Genomic DNA, 9,598 nt, shown 5'->3' on the forward strand with positions numbered 1-9,598 from the left:
GAATGGCCTACTCCAGCTCCTAATCCTTACATGTTTATGATCATATGACCTTTCACAGGAGAACAATCTCGCCCTGAGCATGCAAGAGGAGAAAGTTCCAGAAAATATTCCCACCCGGTGAGCTTTCGCGTGTGAGGCAAAGATGTGAACCGTTACACTGCGGAAACATCTCCACTTTCAGCACCAGGTCAGACGGAAATGTTAAGCGAGCAGGTGAACTGCTGAATCCCACTTTTAAGGAGCTGGTCGTGGTGCCAAGCAAATGAGTTTTGCTTAATGACTAAAAATAAGAAAAGGGATTTGAAACCGCGCTTTAAGAGCAGACTGCAAACTGAACGCAGCACCTTCGACGGCTCGGCCATCCAGACTGTAAGTTCATTTAAATTTTTAACTTTTGTGTCTTGTTACATGAAGTAAATGAAGGCATCTGGCATATCTGTGCCTGACACCGGGGAAACAGTGAGACAAACATTGGAGCAAAGGTCAGGTTATTGCCACATAGCAAAGAAGTTTGCAACTTTTGAAGAACAATGATCCCAACATGATTTGAATACACAACTTTCTGATCGGAAGTCAAACACACTACCGTTGCACCACAAAGTCGACAGTGCAAATTGTCTATGTTTGGAAACATGAAGGTTCCTGAAACACAGTTTCATTTACCCTGCATTGGTGCAATGAAAGGGCTTTAAAATCCCCGGCCGCTCCCAGCGTGGGTCAGACAGCATCAGAAGCAGTGCCCACCTGTCACTCACCCTCTCACGCCCGCTTTCATCACCTGCTGCCCGCGGACTGCAGCAAATCCAGTTCATCATCATCATAGGCAGTCCCTCGAAGCGAGGATGACTTGCTTCCTCGCCAAAAAAGGATAAGTTCACAGGTGTTTCAATATTCCAGGTCCTGAAATGTATGTTGAAGGGTGGAAGATGCCTGTGCGTGGATTTTTTAAAAGTGTGATGGCCGTTTCACCCCAGCCATCACACGGGCTTGACAGAGCGAGGTATTCGTCCAGTGGCAAGGGTTAAACAAGACGACTGGAGACCAGCTCTGCTGCACGCACCGAGTGTGCACACATATCGCAGTGTGGGCTGGCCCGTGCTGCCCCTGGGCCCCTGGCCCTGAACTCATGCCTCCCCTGGGCCCTGATCACATCCCTCCACAGTCTCTCGCCGCTCCTTCGCAACGATCTCGCCGCTCCTGCTGTATCTGCCCACGCTCCCATCACTGACCTGGACCTTGATGACATCACACTTCGCTGCCGCCGCCCTCCTGCACCAGTTCGTGCTGCTCCCTGGAGTAGTCTCCCTGGACCTCCAAGCTGCTCCCAGGGCCGCTCGCCGTTCCTTTTATGGCCCCGACCTGCCGCTGGTGTTCTCCCGTTAGTGTATCCAGGCTGTGGGTGGCCACCCCGAGCGCAGCAGAGGGGTTTCTGCATTAGTTCTGGGTGGGGACAGTATCTTTCCCCTTCTCTCTTCCTCTTGTCTCTATCCCTGTGCTTTTATTTCTCTATTTATTCCCCCTGTCTCAGTTTCTAGTGTTTAAAAGGGAACAAAAGATGAAATGGGTTTCATTGTGGAACAATTTACTTCACTCAAAGTTAGATGCACTGCTGTTCGCCATGAGCTCAAGGTAGCTAGCCGTTGATATTCAGGTTCTTATATAAATATATATAAATATATCAACATCTATCATAACTGTTCCCTGGTGGTCGAGGGGTTAAGATCTGCCGCACTGACGTGGTAACGATACTCGATCAATTCATCGCATAAAAATAATTGAGGTCTGTGAGACGATTAATAATTGCTGTAATTACCATGAATACCAATACTTTCTGTGATAGACCGAGCTTACAGACTATCTGGCTTCTCCTGCCCTTTGCCGGGCACGTGTTCCGATTTAATTTTACAAACTGGGTGAGTTCACTGATCGCGGGGAGACGGTAGGAGACTCTGTGGCCCCACTGTGAGGATGTGGAAGTGAACACGGTGGCTCGGTGATCCGTGACATTTCTGTAAAGGGCAGCGGAGGAGAAGGATTGAGAACTTTCAGTGTGGGACAGAAGTTGTTTCAGGTGAGCCTCCTCATTCCCGATCAGCGCAGAGGGAGCTCACTGGTCAGCTCCCCTCTGTTGGGGCTGTTGTATCAGTGGTTTCTGTAGTGTAGTGGTTATCATGTTTACTTTACACGCAAAAGGTCCCTGGTTCGATCCCAAGCAGAAACATTTTGTTTCAACTTGCCAAATGGGAACAATCGGAGGCGAGTTTCGTCTCTCTGCAAATGCTGCCTGATTTGCTGAGATTTGCAGAATTTGCTGTTTTTATTTGCTATTTATTCTCCTGGCAAAAGGGCTCCCTTAATCCTGAATTGCTCTTTATTTAACCAATAAATAGATAACTTTCAGTGAGAGAAAACGGATCCACCGGGGACCTTTCGTGTGTGAGGCCAACGTGATATCCGCCACACTGCAGCCCATCAAAGGGTGAGAAACCACTGAAGATAAAGGATGAGCTCACAAATATCAGGGGCAGTGCAGTCTGGTCAACGTCAAACCTCCTTTCTTCTTCAGCAGTGGCATGAACGGGAATCAGACGCCACAAAGTTTAATTAAAGACACAAATACAAGTAACACTTCTAAATCTTTTCACTGTAAAATTCTTTTACTTTATTTGAAATCCTGCTGCATTGAATCTGAAAATGAGCACCGTAGGATTTTATCTTCACTACTGATTCTATTTTCTGTGCACGGTCGGAACAACCGGTGCTGTTAAATTTGACAAAAGTTGCCCCAGATTCCTGGTGTCATCAGCAATGAAGATTTTGAACCAGACTCCTAAAATACAGTGAGTAAAATGGGTCAACATGCATAAGAACATAAGAAGATAAGAAATAGGAGCAGTAGTCGACCATACGCCCCTCGAGCCTGCTCCGACATTTAATACGAACATGGCCGATGCAATCATGGACTCAGGTCCACTTCCCTGCCCACTCCCCAAAGCACAGGACAAATGATTGAAGTATCGACTCTCCCTCAGTTAGCATTTCTTTCATTGTGCAAAAGAAGGTGAGGGGTTAATTAATGATGCTTTCCCGTGAAAACAATACAAAAGTTTAAGAAAAAAACATACGGTGACTGGCAGGTGAGCGCTGCTTCTGATACCTGGTGGGAATGGGCGGGGATTTTAAAGCCCCTTGTATTTTTAAACATTCATATCGCCGAACATCTCAGACTTCATGCGTGGACCTTGTCAGGCAATGGTAGCATGCCTGACTCCAAATCGAAAGGTTGTGTGTTCTAATCATGTTGGGGTTGCAATTATTTTCAACATTGTTCTTCCGGAAAATATTTTCTTTGCTGTTTGGCAATAACCAGACCCTTGCTCCAAGATCTGTCTCACTGTTTCCCCGGTGTCAGGCAGAGATGCGCCTGCTGCCCTCATTTATTTCATGTGGCAGGACACAAAAGTTCAAAATCAACCAGCAGGTGGCCACATCTAGCATTGAATACTCAGGGTGGCGGAGTGGTTTAAAGTGCTGTGTTCAGATTACAGTCTCCTCTGGAAATGCATGTTCGACTTTGACATTTCTTATTTTTAATCATTTAGTGAAAAACTTTGTTTGACACCACGACCAACTCCTTAAAAGTGGGATTCTGCAGTCCACCTGCTCGCTTCACATTTCTGTCTGACCTGGTGCTGAAAGTGGAGATGTTTCCGCAGTGTCGCGCTTAACACGTTCACCTCACAAGCGAAAGCTCCCTGGCCGAGAATATTTTCTGGAGCTTTTTCCTCATACATGCTCAGGGGCGCGTTCTGTCCTGAACACTCAAGCTAAAGTGCTGAGTTCATTGCCCATGTTGTTAGCAGCCTGCCAGTGAATCTGTTTAAGATGTTCAAACAGATTCCTGACAAAGCTGTCCCGGCTCGCTTCCCGGAGACACCGTGGTCACCAGTGCCCCAGTTTCAGTGGGTCAGCCCCGGGAGGTTGGCCATCCGTTAGAGAATACCCAAGATCATGGATCAGTCTCCGGACAGGGATCCCCAGCCGGCAGCCTTCGGCGGTGAGGGACTCACAGGAGAGGTCGTGGTGGACCAGCCACTAACTGAGAGTCCCCAGCCTACAGCCCCCGGCTGTGCAGAATCCTCAGTTAATGAAATGAACTCAGCAGCCACACCTAAAGGGGAAGTGTGTTGTTTCCCCAGAGGGGCCATTCCCCCGATAATGTGGGACTCAGGCACACCTCTAGTCAGAACACTCTGGGTCCTGTTGTACAGACTGCCTTACCGCCGGTCACACAGGCAAACCAGAGGCTGAAAAAAGGAAAGGAGAAGAACAGGGATTAACTTGGCCAGTCGGAGACGGGTTGCAGATGTATATAATAGCACGATATGAGTTTAAGAATGTTGAAGAGTTCTAGTTTTAAATTAAGATTTTAGAAATTTCAGGTCACCACAACCTCACGAGGAATCCATGGGTAAAGAAGTAGTGAGAGGAATAAGATCGGTTATGAAGGAGTTGTGGCCGGCAGTGTAAGCGGTGGTTTTCCGGGGGTCAGCTTTCCCTTCTGACCTTATATGAGCGGTTCCGAATCGCTCGCTGACCCTTGGTTCTCGACACTGGAATTATGAAGGGACTGTGACAGACTTGGACAGACAATCGGTTTCAAGGTAGGAAGAAGGTATGGCTTTATTGTCTTTATAAAGAAGTAAAAGGCACACCTTTAATAACACACAGAGACCAATACACACTGAGGGGTACAACACATTGAATAAATTGTCAAATTACAGCCTGTGGGGAAAAGAATACATCTTAAACTCTAAATGGAGTAAAGAGGAGAATGCAGATACATTTACACAAGTTATCCCAGCCTCCCACCTCCCAATTCCCCTAACTAACTAAGTTATAGCTCTGAGGGTTCAGGGGCTATACTCACCAATCCCTTTAGACAGTTGCCGGTGATTCGCGGTTTCGGGGTTCGCTGCACTTGGCCTTCTCAGCGAGCCGTACCCCGGACAGAGGAGAGGACTTCGGACTGCGTAGTCTTCGGTTGGGGTGCGTCCGTTGATATGCTAAGTTGCGTTTTGGATGTAATGGGTAAGGACCCACTTTCTTTGGTTAGGAATAGTTTTAGTTAGTCCCTTTTGGTAATTTCTCCCCCGTTGGATCGTTCAGAAGTAGATTGTAGAGTGATTGTCAATTTGGTTGCTGACAACCTTCCGTTTCGTGGGCCTCGTGCTCGGTCAGTTCTTGATGAGTTCTGGTAGTTTCCTTCACTGTTCCATTTCTTCACTGCAGAGGAAGCAGGCTGCTTGTGTCTGTGTCTGTGTTCCAGTCTATGTCCTTGTTCGAGTCAGTTCGAGTTCCAGTCTGTGTTCTGTTAGTTTTTCCTTGTAAAACTGGGGGATAGATATATCCCCGAAAAAAGGCTTTGTTATCTCCCATCAAATCTCTTGGGCTCTGTTTAAACTGTTCTGTCCATTGATTTTCAAATGTCTCCTTTGTCGGCAGTAACTCGATTAGGGTGTGAGAATGTGCTATCACTGGTTTTGCATTGTTTGAGGATTGTCCAGTTTCCTGACCATGATTTCCATTGTGCTTGATTGGGTAATTCGATAATCTCTTATGGGGTGAATATTTCCCCCCAGACAGTCTGGGATCCTTAATACATGAATTTGCTTCACAGAGTTTAACCTTCTGTACTCGGGAACTCTTTTTCGCAGCCAAAATGTTGTAGAATCTTAAAATTGATCTGCTCCTTTCCATAGATGTTTAGGGGATCTCAGGCTTCTGAAATTTAGGTCCATTTTGAATTCCCTTCCCTATGAGTCCAAACACTGTGTGGGGGGGGGGGGTGGTGTCGATGAATGCATTCCCGTTTATCCCCTGCAGGCGTCGTCTGCCCCTTTAAACTCATTTTAAAAGCTCAGAAAGGAATTCTTCTCCTCTGCAGGGGAAAGGTACCAGGCATCTTTGCGAGATATTGGTAAATTCTACATTCCCCCCCTGTGATACCATGTCATTTATGGTGTCATCTTACAGGTGAGCAAAGTTCCTGGCTCTCAAGAAATAACCTTCCCCGTAAATTAACTAAACTAATGCCAAAATATGCATTACACTTATGCAACATCACCACAGATATACACTTTTCCCTTTACAGGTACAAACTTTTTACGTTTACACCCTCCCAGCTTGGAGGGGGTTCCATCCCTACAATTGCATTTCAGCACAGTTACATTTCATTTCAATTACATTATATTCACCAGCATGTAGTCAACGTACAACCACATTACAGAAGGAAGAACATAGATTAAGATTAAACAACATCAATTGGTCTCCTGAGGTTTGTCCATCACCTGGTAATGTCTGGATCCTGCCCTTGAGAACTGCTCTCAGGCTGGCTGACACACAAGACAAACTCAAAACAATCACATAAACATTACTGCAACATTACCCTCAATTCTAAACTAAACCTTAAAATGTAAAATGGTGCAGTCAGCTACCTTCGACTAAAAATTAGAGCTATGTACAGCCGCCACCCGTCTCCGGGTGTCCTGGTTAGTCCCTGTCAGGCCCATGCCTGGTGCGGTCTGACAGCCACTTGGATGCTAGGGTTTCCCCGCAGCCGGTGAGCTGGAGACCCTTGTCTCTGGGACAGCTCGATGCTACTGCTCCTGTGAGACCAGTTGGAGGCGGCTGGCTGGGGGTCCCCACTCTGAGCGGCATCTGTACTTCTGACCTTTGGCCTTTCCTGTCGGGCTGCCGTTCTCCTCGGGTAGAATCGCTGAGGCTCAGATGCCGGTGACCACGGTATCTTTGGCCGTGGTGTACGGATGGTCCTTCTCAGGGCTTGGGTTACTGGGGGTGCGTCCGAATCCCAAACGATGGGTGGGATAGCCCCTCCAGTACTGCAATTCACCGTCCCGAAAGGCACGGTTTCTGAGCCTGCCACATTCCCTGTGGGCCCTCCACCGTCGGGGGCGGCCAACGGAGGATCCCTGTCCTGAGGACGGTTCACCCCTCCCGGCTGCCCTCTGTGCTTGGCTGACCCTGGGTTGTACAGCTTGCACTGGTAGATGTGGAACCACTTAGTACAGCGGGGCAGCTTTATGGCATAGACCATCGGGCTTGCCTTGTCGACAATGCTGTATGGCCCCATATATAATGCTTCACAAACCCCGATGCGAGCATGGTTCCTCACCATGACCTGGCCTCCTATCTCCCATTCGTGGTGTTTGCTGGGTTCTAGCAGCAATCGGTTACTCTGATGCTGTCTGCCCATGTTACTAGCAGCCTGCCAGTGAATCTGTTTGAGGTGTTCAAACAGGTTCCTGACAAACCAGTCCCAGTTCACCTCTCTGAGCTGACCTTCTGTGAGCACCGGGGCTAGGACTTGGGTGGGGGTCCGCATGATCCGGCCAGTCATGAGCTCGCGTGGGGAATACCCCGTGCTCTTTGACTGGCTGGCTCGGATCCCCATTAGGACCAACAGTAAGACCTCCACCCACTTTTGGGGTGAGTCTCCTGTCTCCTTCCGCAGCCTTTCTTCAATGGTGTAGTTTAAAAGCTCCACATTACCCGATGACTGTAGATTGTGGGCAATGTGCCATTTCCCCTCAATGCCGAGCAGGTTAAGTGTTGCCTGCAATAACTGCCCGGTGAAATGGCTCCCCTGGTCCGACTCCACATACTGTGGGAGTCCCCACCTGGAGAACACTTCCCTCACTAGAATCTTAGCTGTCCCTAGTGCGGTGGCTGTTCGGCAGTTGAAGGCTTCAACCTATTTTGAGAACACGTCCACCAGGACTAGGCAGTATTTGTAGCCACCCTGGGCGGTGGGTAGGGGCCCGATGTAGTCAATTTGGATTGACTGCCATGGTCCCTCTACCCTCCTGACGTGTCGTAGGGACACCTTCCTTTTCTGGGGGTCAGGGTTGTTCGCAGTACACACCAGGCAGTTCACACAGAACCCACGGACATCCTCCCTGAGTCCCGGCCACCATCCTGCCTGTTCCACCCGTTGCCAGGTGCTCTCAGGCCCGGGGTGTCCCGCTCCTGGACCCTCATGGGCCAGTTTTAGGAATTCCCTCTGGTACTGCTGTGGCACGCACCATGTCCCTCTTTAAACAGCAGGCCTTCCTTAACGGTAATGGCTGCTGTGCCGTACGGACCTTCTACTCTCTCTCCTCTAGCTAGCGCTTTCAGGACAGCTTTCAGGACCGGGTCCTGTGCCTGAACTGTTTTTAAGTCCGGGCCCAAAGCTATCCCTGTACTCTCTGCTGCCCTGTTCTTATTCTTGACCGCTGCTATGCGGCCAATGTCATATGGGTCCCAGAACTTTCCCGTGCGGGCACCTTCTTTGGCCAGTTTGTCAGCCTGTTGGTTTCCCTCTGCACGGGGTTCAGTTTTTGAATGGGCCTTCAACTTATGTATGTAGACCTTTCCTTCTTCCCCCACCGCTGTCATGATTTGCTCCAGCAGGGGCTTGATTGCCAGGGGTCTCCCGTCAGCGGACGTGTATCCGCGACGGGACCATATAGCCAGGTACTCTGTACACGAATTGCAGGTGAACATCCTGTCCGAGCAAATCGTGTACGGGGTAGGTAATTCCTCGGGGTGGGACACCATGTACATTACGGCGGACAGTTCAGCATGCTGGGCGCTCATGATGCTGCGGAGCTTGATTACCCGGGCAATACCTGCCCTTGGGTCATAGGCTCCGCACTCAGTGAGTCGTTTGCCAGCAGATACCATGATGGACCCGTCCACGTAGATGTCCCGGCCTGTCGGGTGTAACCCAGCCCGAAGGCCAATGTTCACCTCCCATACCCCTTCGACGGAGCACCTGTGTGCTTTCCCTGGGTAGATTAGGTTGGCTGCGAGCCTTGGCTCATGCGGACCTTCTACTCTGAGGTCCATCTGGGAGAGGAGCAGGGTCCAGCGAGCAATGCGGGTCATCCCATCTAGGAGCATCTGAATAGGTGTGTGGTGGGTTAGGAGTGTTAGAGGAGACCCTCCCGTGAAGATCAAGGATCTTTTCACTGCCCAATGTGTGGCTTGGAGGTGTCTCTCACAGTTGGAGTACCCCTTCTCCACATCTGTGAGGATCCTGGAGGAGTAAACCACCGGTCTCAGCTGGCCGTGCCGCTCTTGAAGCAGCACTGTGCTCAAAGTGTCCCTGCTGGCTGCCACCTCCAGGAAAAACTCCTTTGCAACATCTTTCGCTCCTAAGGCTGGCGCGGTCTACAAGTCCTTCTTGAGCTGATTAAATGCTGCCTCACAAACCCTGATCCCAGTCCCACTCTACCCCCTTGTGTAGGAGCCTGAGCAGAGGGGCTGCGGTGGCTACATAATCCTCAATGAAGTCTCTGCAGTGCCCAGTGAGCCCAAGAAAGGATCTTACCCCTGTCACTGTGTTGGGGGCTGGTAACTCCTGTACTGCCTCCCTTCTAGCCTTGTCTATGGCCCTTTCCCCAGCGCGCACAGTCAGCCCCAGGAATTTGACTTCCTTCTGGCCGATCTGTGCCTTATTCGGCTTTACTTTAAACCCTTCTTCTTTTAGCAGCTCCAGCAGCTCAGCCAGCAGTGGGCCATGCTCCTCCCC

General features: G+C 49.6%; 1 non-coding gene across 1 annotated transcript; it reads left to right on the plus strand.

The window, feature by feature from the left end:
* The first annotated feature begins 2,148 nt into the window (after positions 1–2,148).
* trnav-uac (transfer RNA valine (anticodon UAC)) lies at positions 2,149–2,221 on the plus strand. Its single transcript has one exon. It is a non-coding gene; the product is annotated as a tRNA-Val (tRNA).
* The last annotated feature ends 7,377 nt before the right edge of the window (positions 2,222–9,598 follow it).

Source organism: Pristiophorus japonicus, unplaced genomic scaffold (assembly GCF_044704955.1).
Source record: "Pristiophorus japonicus isolate sPriJap1 unplaced genomic scaffold, sPriJap1.hap1 HAP1_SCAFFOLD_58, whole genome shotgun sequence".
Lineage (NCBI taxonomy): Eukaryota > Metazoa > Chordata > Chondrichthyes > Pristiophoridae > Pristiophorus > Pristiophorus japonicus.